Source organism: Camelina sativa, chromosome 19, assembly GCF_030686135.1.
Source record: "Camelina sativa cultivar CO46 ecotype springtype chromosome 19, ASM3068613v1".
NCBI lineage: Eukaryota > Viridiplantae > Streptophyta > Magnoliopsida > Brassicales > Brassicaceae > Camelina > Camelina sativa.
The window spans coordinates 21379455-21392242 of record NC_141898.1 but is presented as its reverse complement, the minus strand read 5'-3'; positions in this window follow the sequence as shown (position 1 = coordinate 21392242).

Genomic DNA, 12788 nt, shown 5'->3' with positions numbered 1-12788 from the left:
CCCCGCTTCTTGCAGTGGTCGCACACCAACAACTTCCTCTCCTCTTGCTTGTACATTCCTTTGTTGGCCGAAGCAAGCTCCCCCTTACCGCTAAACAAATCAAGGGATCCTTGCTCTTTCTGAATTTGGGAGCAAATATCCTCAAAGGAGGGGAGCTTCTCTGCCCTTAGGATGTGCTTCAAGAGGTCGTTGAAGGACGGGTTCAAGGTAAGTAGGAGTCCGAAGACTTTGTCTTGCTCCTTTCTTTCGTTTAGCACACTTGCCTCAAGTGTACTTGGCCGCAACATGTCAAGCTCGGACCATAGTGCACGGAACTTACCAAGATGCTTAGTGAACTCCACATCATCTTGGTTAAGATCATTTATGGCCTTCTTGACCTCAAAGACTCTAGTCATGTTAGAGACATTACCATACACGCCTTTAAGTGTTTCCCACAGTTCCTTGGCCGTCTCGCAATATGAGTAGGCCTCAAGGATAGGCGTGTCCAGAGAGTTTTGGAGAACAGATAGGACAACTTGGTCTTCTTGGAACCATTTGGCCTTCCTCTCGCTCTCTTCCTCCGCTTCCGCCTCGGAAGCGTCCTCTCCTTTGGGGTTTTTCTTTGGGACATAGTCGGACTCGACATGACTCCAAAGGCCACGACCTCCAAGGGCGGTTCTTGTGGTTCTTGTCCACAGCAAGTAGTTTGTCCCCTTTAGGACAACCGGTGAAACAATGGGCTTGGCGTTTTCCATGGTCGGATTTCTATGGACCGATGGGTAAAGCTTTTACCCGGAGAATAAAGAAGATGCGAGTAAGAAGAAACGAAGATAAGGAGACTAGAGTGTAGAAATGAGTAGGAGAATGAGATTAGACTGTAGAGAATCGAGGAACTTGCTCTGATACCATGTAAGACTTTGTAGAATAAAGAAGAGAATCAAGAGATTGATGAGAGATATCGGTAGACAAAGAGAATGAGGAAGAAGAAAAGATTAGGTTATTGTTCCATAAGAATACATATTACAATGTAGGCTAAAGTCTATATATATCAAGGGAAAATTAGGGCTACACCCTCTACCAACCGATCGTATAAGTGATAGGGACAAGGAGAGAGATAGAACTAATCCCAACGGTGATAGTGACCCGTCCTAGTCTCCTTAAACACAACATAACCCGTGACTCCACTTGTTCCTCCTCTCTAACGGCTACAAGCGACATTCTAGATCCTTCTCATGGGCCTAAGGAGAGCAGGCCTCCTCATTGTCTTTACACACTTACATGACTCGGCCTTATTGCTTGGTTGTACGGACGGCCCCATAATTGTACGGACGGCCATGGCTGCCTTAGGCTTATTCTCTTGATCAATACATAATGTGTGACAATCCAATGCATTTGACTAATTGTAAGAGTTCGGGATGAACTTGGAGTGTTTAGACAACACTTAAACCCGTTTTATCCCAAAACATGCTTAACCCGAGAAAACATGCTAAAACCAAGAAAAAATTGATTGGAAGCAGTAAACAGCTTTGTTACTGTCTCTAGGGTCATAATGTGTGACAATCCAATACATTTGACTAATTGTAAGAGTTCGGGATGAATTTGGAGTGTTTAGACAACACTTAAACGCGTTTTATCCCAAAACACGCTAAAACCGAGAAAACATTGATTCTAAGAAGTAAGCAGCTTTGTTACTCTTTTTCGGGTCAGAATGTATGACAATCCAATGCATTTGACTAATTGTAAGAGTTCGGGATGAATTTGGAGTGTTTAGACAACATTTATACCCATTTTGTCCAGAAACAGGCTAAAACTGAGAAAACGTTGATTCTAAGCAGTAAACAGCTTTGTTACTGTTTCTAGGGTCAGAATGTGTGACAATCCAATGCATTAGACTAATTGAAAAAGTTCGGGATGAATTTGGAGTGTTTAGACAACACTTAAACCCGTTTTATCCCAAAACATGCTTAAATCGAGAAAACAGGCTAAAACCGAGAAAACATTGATTGTAAGCAGTAAACAGATATTTACTATTTTTAGGATCTTAATATGTGACAATCCAATGCATTTGACTAATTGTAAGAGTTCGGGATGAATTTGGAGTGTTTAGACAACACTTAAACCCGTTTTATCCCAAAACATGCTTAAACCGAGAAAACAGGCTAAAACCGAGAAAACATTGATTGAAAGCAGTAAACAGCTTTGTTACTGTTTCTAGGGTCATAATGTGTGACAATCCAATGCATTTGACTAATTGTAAGAGTTCGGCATGAATTTGGAGTGTTTAGACAACACTTAAACCCGTTTTATCCCAAAACATGCTTAAAACGAGAAACAGGCTAAAACTGAGAGAAAACATTGTTTGGAAGCAGTAAACAGATATGTTACTCTTTTTAGGGTCAAAATATGTAACAATCCAATGCATTTGACTAATTTTAAGAATTCGAGATGAATTTGGAGTGTTTAGACAACACTTAAACCCGTTTTATCCCAAAACAGGCTTAAACCGAGAAAACATTGATTCTAAGCTGTAAGCAGCATTGTTACTGTTTCTAGGGTCAGAATGTTTGACAATCCAATGCATTTGATTAATTGTAAGAGTTCGGGATGAATTTGGAGTTTTTAGACAACACTTTTACCCATTTTGTCCCGAAACAAGCTAAAACTGAGAAAACGTTGATTCTAAGCAGTAAGGAGCATTGTTAATGTTTCTAGGGTCAAAATGTTTGACAATCCAATGCATTTGACTAATTGTAAGAGTTCGGGATGATTTTGGAGTGTTTAGACAACACTTAAACCCGTTTTATCCCAAAACATGCTTAACCCGAGAAAACAGGCTAAAACCAAGAAAAAATTGATTGGAAGCAGTAAACAGCTTTGTTACTGTCTCTAGGGTCATAATGTGTGACAATCCAATGCATTTGACTAATTGTAAGAGTTTGGGATGAATTTGGAGTGTTTAGACAACACTTAAACCTGTTTTATCCCAAAACAGGCTAAAACTGAGAAAACATTGATTCTAAGAAGTAAGCAGCTTTGTTACGGTTTTTAGGGTCAGCATGTATGACAATCCAATGCATTGGACTAATTGAAAAAGTTCGGGATGAATTTGGAGTGTTTAGACAACACTTAAAACCGTTTTATCCCCAAAACATGCTTAAAACGAGAAACAGGCGAAAACCGAGAGAAAACATTGTTTGGAAGCAGTAAACAGATATGTTACTCTTTTTAGGGTCAAAATATGTAACAATCCAATGCATTTGACTAATTTTAAGAATTCGAGATGAATTTGGAGTGTTTAGACAACACTTAAACCCGTTTTATCCCAAAACAGGCTTAAACCGAGAAAACATTGATTCTAAGCTGTAAGCAGCATTGTTACTGTTTCTAGGGTCATAATGTGTGACAATCCAATGCATTTGACTAATTGTAAGAGTTCGGGATGATTTTGGAGTGTTTAGACAACACTTAAACCCGTTTTATCCCAAAACATGCTTAAACCGAGAAAACAGGCTAAAACCGAGAAAACATTGATTGGAAGCAGTAAACAGCTTTATTACTGTTTCTACGGTCATAATGTGTGACAGTCCAATGCATTTGACTAATTGTAAGAGTTTGGGATGAATTTGGAGTGTTTAGACAACACTTAAACCTGTTTTATCCCAAAACAGGCTAAAACTGAGAAAACATTGATTCTAAGAAGTAAGCAGCTTTGTTACTGTTTTTAGGGTCAGCATGTATGACAATCCAATGCATTTGACTAATTGTAAGAGTTCGGGATGAATTTGGAGTGTTTAGACAACACTTTTACCCATTTTGTCCCGAAACAAGCTAAAACTGAGAAAACGTTGATTCTAAGCAGTAAGCAGCATTGTTAATGTTTCTAGGGTCATAATGTGTGACAATCCAATGCATTTGACTAATTGTAAGAGTTCGGGATGATTTTGGAGTGTTTAGACAACACTTAAACCCGTTTTATCCCAAAACATGCTTAAACCGAGAAAACAGGCTAAAACCGAGAAAACATTGATTGGAAGCAGTAAACAGCTTTATTACTGTTTCTACGGTCATAATGTGTGACAATCCAATGCATTTGACTAATTGTAAGAGTTTGGGATGAATTTGGAGTGTTTAGACAACACTTAAACCTGTTTTATCCCAAAACAGGCTAAAACTGAGAAAACATTGATTCTAAGAAGTAAGCAGCTTTGTTACTGTTTTTAGGGTCAGCATGTATGACAATCCAATGCATTTGACTAATTGTAAGAGTTCGGGATGAATTTGGAGTGTTTAGACAACACTTAAACCCGTTTTATCCCAAAACATGCTTAAATCGAGAAAACAGGCTAAAACCGAGAAAACATTGATTGTAAGCAGTAAACAGATTTTTACTGTTTTTAGGATCTTAATATATGACAATCCAATGCATTTGACTAATTGTAAGAGTTTGGGATGAATTTGGAGTGTTTAGACACCACTTAAACCCATTTTATCCCAAAACATGCTTAAACCGAGAAAACAGGCTAAAACCGAGAAAACATTGATTGAAAGCAGTAAACAGCTTTGTTACTGTTTCTAGGGTCATAATGTGTGACAATCCAATGCATTTGACTATTTGTAAGAGTTCGGGATGAATTTGGAGTGTTTAGACAACACTTAAACCCGTTTTATCCCAAAACATGCTTAAAACAAGAAACAGGCTAAAACCGAGAGAAAACATTGTTCGGAAGCAGTAAACAGATATGTTACTATTTTTAGGGTCAAAATATGTAACAATCCAATGCATTTGACTAATTTTAAGAATTCGAGATGAATTTGGAGTGTTTAGACAACACTTAAACCCGTTTTTTCCCAAAACAGGCTTAAACCGAGAAAACATTGATTCTAAGCTGTAAGCAGCATTGTTACTGTTTCTAGGGTCAGAATGTTTGACAATCCAATGCATTTGATTAATTGTAAGAGTTCGGGATGAATTTGGAGTTTTTAGACAACACTTTTACCCATTTTGTCCCGAAACAAGCTAAAACTGAGAAAACGTTGATTCTAAGCAGTAAGGAGCATTGTTAATGTTTCTAGGGTCAAAATGTTTGACAATCCAATGCATTTGACTAATTGTAAGAGTTCGGGATGATTTTGGAGTGTTTAGACAACACTTAAACCCGTTTTATCCCAAAACATGCTTAACCCGAGAAAACAGGCTAAAACCAAGAAAAAATTGATTGGAAGCAGTAAACAGCTTTGTTACTGTCTCTAGGGTCATAATGTGTGACAATCCAATGCATTTGACTAATTGTAAGAGTTTGGGATGAATTTGGAGTGTTTAGACAACACTTAAACCTGTTTTATCCCAAAACAGGCTAAAACTGAGAAAACATTGATTCTAAGAAGTAAGCAGCTTTGTTACTGTTTTTAGGGTCAGCATATATGACAATCCAATGCATTGGACTAATTGTAAGAGTTCAGGATGAATTTGGAGTGTTTAGACAACACTTAAAACCGTTTTATCCCCAAAACATGCTTAAAACGAGAAACAGGCGAAAACCGAGAGAAAACATTGTTTGGAAGCAGTAAACAGATATGTTACTCTTTTTAGGGTCAAAATATGTAACAATCCAATGCATTTGACTAATTTTAAGAATTCGAGATGAATTTGGAGTGTTTAGACAACACTTAAACCCGTTTTATCCCAAAACAGGCTTAAACCGAGAAAACATTGATTCTAAGCTGTAAGCAGCATTGTTACTGTTTCTAGGGTCAGAATGTTTGACAATCCAATGCATTTGACTAATTGTAAGAGTTCAGGATGAATTTGGAGTTTTTAGACAACACTTTTACCCATTTTGTCCCGAAACAAGCTAAAACTGAGAAAACGTTGATTCTAAGCAGTAAGAAGCATTTTTAATGTTTCTAGGGTCATAATGTGTGACAATCCAATGCATTTAACTAATTGTAAGATTTCGGGATGATTTTGGAGTGTTTAGACAACACTTAAACCCGTTTTCTCCCAAAACATGCTTAACCCGAGAAAACAGGCTAAAACCAAAAAAAAATTGATTGGAAGCAATAAACAGCTTTGTTACTGTCTCTAGGGTCATAATGTGTGACAGTCCAATGCATTTGACTAATTGTAAGAGTTCGGGATGAATTTGGAGTGTTTAGACAACACTTAAACGCGTTTTATCCCAAAACACGCTAAAACCGAGAAAACATTGATTCTAAGAAGTAAGCAGCTTTGTTACTGTTTTTCGGGTCAGAATGTATGACAATCCAATGCATTTGACTAATTGTAAGAGTTCGGGATGAATTTGGAGTGTTTAGACAACATTTATACCCATTTTGTCCCGAAACAGAAAACGTTGATTCTAAGCAGTAAACAGCGTTGTTACTGTTTCTAGGGTCAGAATGTGTGACAATCCAATGCATTTGACTAATTGAAAAAGTTCGGGATGAATTTGGAGTGTTTAGACAACACTTAAACCCGTTTTATCCCAAAACATGCTTAAATCGAGAAAACAGGCTAAAACCGAGAAAACATTGATTGTAAGCAGTAAACAGATTTTTACTGTTTTTAGGATCTTAATATGCGACAATCCAATGCATTTGACTAATTGTAAGAGTTCGGGATGAATTTGGAGTGTTTAGACAACACTTAAACCCGTTTTATCCCAAAACATGCTAAAACCGAGAAAACAGGCTAAAACCGAGAAAACATTGATTGAAAGCAGTAAACAGCTTTGTTACTGTTTCTAGGGTCATAATGTGTGACAATCCAATGCATTTGACTAATTGTAATAGTTCGGGATGAATTTGGAGTGTTTAGACAACACTTAAACCCGTTTTATCCCAAAACATGCTTAAAACGAGAAACAGGCTAAAACCGAGAGAAAACATTGTTTGGAAGCAGTAAACAGATATGTTACTATTTTTAGGGTCAAAATATGTAACAATCCAATGCATTTGACTAATTTTAAGAATTCGAGATGAATTTGGAGTGTTTAGACAACACTTAAACCCGTTTTTTCCCAAAACAGGCTTAAACCGAGAAAACATTGATTCTAAGCTGTAAGCAGCATTGTTACTGTTTCTAGGGTCAGAATGTTTGACAATCCAATGCATTTGATTAATTGTAAGAGTTCGGGATGAATTTGGAGTTTTTAGACAACACTTTTACCCCTTTTGTCCCGAAACAAGCTAAAACTGAGAAAACGTTGATTCTAAGCAGTAAGCAGCATTGTTAATGTTTCTAGGGTCATAATGTGTGACAATCCAATGCATTTGACTAATTGTAAGAGTTCGGGATGAACTTGGAGTGTTTAGACAACACTTAAACCCGTTTTATCCCAAAACATGCTTAACCCGAGAAAACATGCTAAAACCAAGAAAAAATTGATTGGAAGCAGTAAACAGCTTTGTTACTGTCTCTAGGGTCATAATGTGTGACAATCCAATACATTTGACTAATTGTAAGAGTTCGGGATGAATTTGGAGTGTTTAGACAACACTTAAACGCGTTTTATCCCAAAACACGCTAAAACCGAGAAAACATTGATTCTAAGAAGTAAGCAGCTTTGTTACTCTTTTTCGGGTCAGAATGTATGACAATCCAATGCATTTGACTAATTGTAAGAGTTCGGGATGAATTTGGAGTGTTTAGACAACATTTATACCCATTTTGTCCAGAAACAGGCTAAAACTGAGAAAACGTTGATTCTAAGCAGTAAACAGCTTTGTTACTGTTTCTAGGGTCAGAATGTGTGACAATCCAATGCATTAGACTAATTGAAAAAGTTCGGGATGAATTTGGAGTGTTTAGACAACACTTAAACCCGTTTTATCCCAAAACATGCTTAAATCGAGAAAACAGGCTAAAACCGAGAAAACATTGATTGTAAGCAGTAAACAGATATTTACTATTTTTAGGATCTTAATATGTGACAATCCAATGCATTTGACTAATTGTAAGAGTTCGGGATGAATTTGGAGTGTTTAGACAACACTTAAACCCGTTTTATCCCAAAACATGCTTAAACCGAGAAAACAGGCTAAAACCGAGAAAACATTGATTGAAAGCAGTAAACAGCTTTGTTACTGTTTCTAGGGTCATAATGTGTGACAATCCAATGCATTTGACTAATTGTAAGAGTTCGGCATGAATTTGGAGTGTTTAGACAACACTTAAACCCGTTTTATCCCAAAACATGCTTAAAACGAGAAACAGGCTAAAACTGAGAGAAAACATTGTTTGGAAGCAGTAAACAGATATGTTACTCTTTTTAGGGTCAAAATATGTAACAATCCAATGCATTTGACTAATTTTAAGAATTCGAGATGAATTTGGAGTGTTTAGACAACACTTAAACCCGTTTTATCCCAAAACAGGCTTAAACCGAGAAAACATTGATTCTAAGCTGTAAGCAGCATTGTTACTGTTTCTAGGGTCAGAATGTTTGACAATCCAATGCATTTGACTAATTATAAGAGTTCAGGATGAATTTGGAGTTTTTAGACAACACTTTTACCCATTTTGTCCCGAAACAAGCTAAAACTGAGAAAACGTTGATTCAAAGCAGTAAGCAGCATTGTTAATGTTTCTAGGGTCATAATGTGTGACAATCCAATGCATTTGACTAATTGTAAGAGTTCGGGATGAACTTGGAGTGTTTAGACAACACTTAAACCCGTTTTATATCAAAACATGCTTAACCCGAGAAAACAGGCTAAAACCAAGAAAAAATTGATTGGAAGCAGTAAACAGCTTTGTTACTGTCTCTAGGGTCATAATGTGTGACAATCCAATGCATTTGACAAATTGTAAGAGTTCGGGATGAATTTGGAGTGTTTAGACAACACTTAAACGCGTTTTATCCCAAAACAGGCGAAAACCGAGAAAACATTGATTCTAAGAAGTAAGCAGCTTTGTTACTCTTTTTCGGGTCAGAATGTATGACAATCCAATGCATTTGACTAATTGTAAGAGTTCGGGATGAATTTGGAGTGTTTAGACAACACTTATACCCATTTTGTCCCGAAACAGGCTAAAACTGAGAAAACGTTGATTCTAAGCAGTAAACAGCGTTGTTACTGTTTCTAGGGTCAGAATGTGTGACAATCCAATGCATTTGACTAATTGAAAAAGTTCGGGATGAATTTGGAGTGTTTAGACAACACTTAAACCCGTTTTATCCCAAAACATGCTTAAATCGAGAAAACAGGCTAAAACCGAGAAAACATTGATTGTAAGCAGTAAACAGATTTTTACTGTTTTTAGGATCTTAATATGCGACAATCCAATGCATTTGACTAATTGTAAGAGTTCGGGATGAATTTGGAGTGTTTAGACAACACTTAAACCCGTTTTATCCCAAAACATGCTAAAACCGAGAAAACAGGCTAAAACCGAGAAAACATTGATTGAAAGCAGTAAACAGCTTTGTTACTGTTTCTAGGGTCATAATGTGTGACAATCCAATGCATTTGACTAATTGTAATAGTTCGGGATGAATTTGGAGTGTTTAGACAACACTTAAACCCGTTTTATCCCAAAACATGCTTAAAACGAGAAACAGGCTAAAACCGAGAGAAAACATTGTTTGGAAGCAGTAAACAGATATGTTACTATTTTTAGGGTCAAAATATGTAACAATCCAATGCATTTGACTAATTTTAAGAATTCGAGATGAATTTGGAGTGTTTAGACAACACTTAAACCCGTTTTTTCCCAAAACAGGCTTAAACCGAGAAAACATTGATTCTAAGCTGTAAGCAGCATTGTTACTGTTTCTAGGGTCAGAATGTTTGACAATCCAATGCATTTGATTAATTGTAAGAGTTCGGGATGAATTTGGAGTTTTTAGACAACACTTTTACCCCTTTTGTCCCGAAACAAGCTAAAACTGAGAAAACGTTGATTCTAAGCAGTAAGCAGCATTGTTAATGTTTCTAGGGTCATAATGTGTGACAATCCAATGCATTTGACTAATTGTAAGAGTTCGGGATGAACTTGGAGTGTTTAGACAACACTTAAACCCGTTTTATCCCAAAACATGCTTAACCCGAGAAAACATGCTAAAACCAAGAAAAAATTGATTGGAAGCAGTAAACAGCTTTGTTACTGTCTCTAGGGTCATAATGTGTGACAATCCAATACATTTGACTAATTGTAAGAGTTCGGGATGAATTTGGAGTGTTTAGACAACACTTAAACGCGTTTTATCCCAAAACACGCTAAAACCGAGAAAACATTGATTCTAAGAAGTAAGCAGCTTTGTTACTCTTTTTCGGGTCAGAATGTATGACAATCCAATGCATTTGACTAATTGTAAGAGTTCGGGATGAATTTGGAGTGTTTAGACAATATTTATACCCATTTTGTCCAGAAACAGGCTAAAACTGAGAAAACGTTGATTCTAAGCAGTAAACAGCTTTGTTACTGTTTCTAGGGTCAGAATGTGTGACAATCCAATGCATTAGACTAATTGAAAAAGTTCGGGATGAATTTGGAGTGTTTAGACAACACTTAAACCCGTTTTATCCCAAAACATGCTTAAATCGAGAAAACAGGCTAAAACCGAGAAAACATTGATTGTAAGCAGTAAACAGATATTTACTATTTTTAGGATCTTAATATGTGACAATCCAATGCATTTGACTAATTGTAAGAGTTCGGGATGAATTTGGAGTGTTTAGACAACACTTAAACCCGTTTTATCCCAAAACATGCTTAAACCGAGAAAACAGGCTAAAACCGAGAAAACATTGATTGAAAGCAGTAAACAGCTTTGTTACTGTTTCTAGGGTCATAATGTGTGACAATCCAATGCATTTGACTAATTGTAAGAGTTCGGCATGAATTTGGAGTGTTTAGACAACACTTAAACCCGTTTTATCCCAAAACATGCTTAAAACGAGAAACAGGCTAAAACTGAGAGAAAACATTGTTTGGAAGCAGTAAACAGATATGTTACTCTTTTTAGGGTCAAAATATGTAACAATCCAATGCATTTGACTAATTTTAAGAATTCGAGATGAATTTGGAGTGTTTAGACAACACTTAAACCCGTTTTATCCCAAAACAGGCTTAAACCGAGAAAACATTGATTCTAAGCTGTAAGCAGCATTGTTACTGTTTCTAGGGTCAGAATGTTTGACAATCCAATGCATTTGACTAATTATAAGAGTTCAGGATGAATTTGGAGTTTTTAGACAACACTTTTACCCATTTTGTCCCGAAACAAGCTAAAACTGAGAAAACGTTGATTCAAAGCAGTAAGCAGCATTGTTAATGTTTCTAGGGTCATAATGTGTGACAATCCAATGCATTTGACTAATTGTAAGAGTTCGGGATGAACTTGGAGTGTTTAGACAACACTTAAACCCGTTTTATCCCAAAACATGCTTAACCCGAGAAAACAGGCTAAAACCAAGAAAAAATTGATTGGAAGCAGTAAACAGCTTTGTTACTGTCTCTAGGGTCATAATGTGTGACAATCCAATGCATTTGACAAATTGTAAGAGTTCGGGATGAATTTGGAGTGTTTAGACAACACTTAAACGCGTTTTATCCCAAAACAGGCGAAAACCGAGAAAACATTGATTCTAAGAAGTAAGCAGCTTTGTTACTCTTTTTCGGGTCAGAATGTATGACAATCCAATGCATTTGACTAATTGTAAGAGTTCGGGATGAATTTGGAGTGTTTAGACAACACTTATACCCATTTTGTCCCGAAACAGGCTAAAACTGAGAAAACGTTGATTCTAAGCAGTAAACAGCTTTGTTACTGTTTCTAGGGTCAGAATGTGTGACAATCCAATGCATTTGACTAATTGAAAAAGTTCGGGATGAATTTGGAGTGTTTAGACAACACTTAAACCCGTTTTATCCCAAAACATGCTTAAATCGAGAAAACAGGCTAAAACCGAGAAAACATTGATTGTAAGCAGTAAACAGATTTTTACTGTTTTTAGGATCTTAATATGCGACAATCCAATGCATTTGACTAATTGTAAGAGTTTGGGATGAATTTGGAGTGTTTAGACACCACTTAAACCCATTTTATCCCAAAACATGCTTAAACCGAGAAAACAGGCTAAAACCGAGAAAACATTGATTGAAAGCAGTAAACAGCTTTGTTACTGTTTCTAGGGTCATAATGTGTGACAATCCAATGCATTTGACTAATTGTAATAGTTCGGGATGAATTTGGAGTGTTTAGACAACACTTAAACCCGTTTTATCCCAAAACATGTTTAAAACGAGAAACAGGCTAAAACCGAGAGAAAACATTGTTTGGAAGCAGTAAACAGATATGTTACTATTTTTAGGGTCAAAATATGTAACAATCCAATGCAATTGACTAATTTTAAGAATTCGAGATGAATTTGGAGTGTTTAGACAACACTTAAACCCGTTTTATCCCAAAACAGGATTAAACCGAGAAAACATTGATTCTAAGATGTAAGCAGCATTATTACTGTTTCTAGGGTCGGAATGTTTGACAATCCAATGCATTTGATTAATTGTAAGAGTTCGGGATGAATTTGGAGTTTTTAGACAACACTTTTACCCATTTTGTCCCGAAACAAGCTAAAACTGAGAAAACGTTGATTCTAAGCAGTAAGCAGCATTGTTAATGTTTCTAGGGTCATAATGTGTGACAATCCAATGCATTTGACTAATTGTAAGAGTTCGGGATGATTTTGGAGTGTTTAGACAACACTTAAACCCGTTTTATCCCAAAACATGCTAAAACCGAGAAAACAGGCTAAAACCGAGAAAACATTGATTGAAAGCAGTAAACAGCTTTGTTACTGTT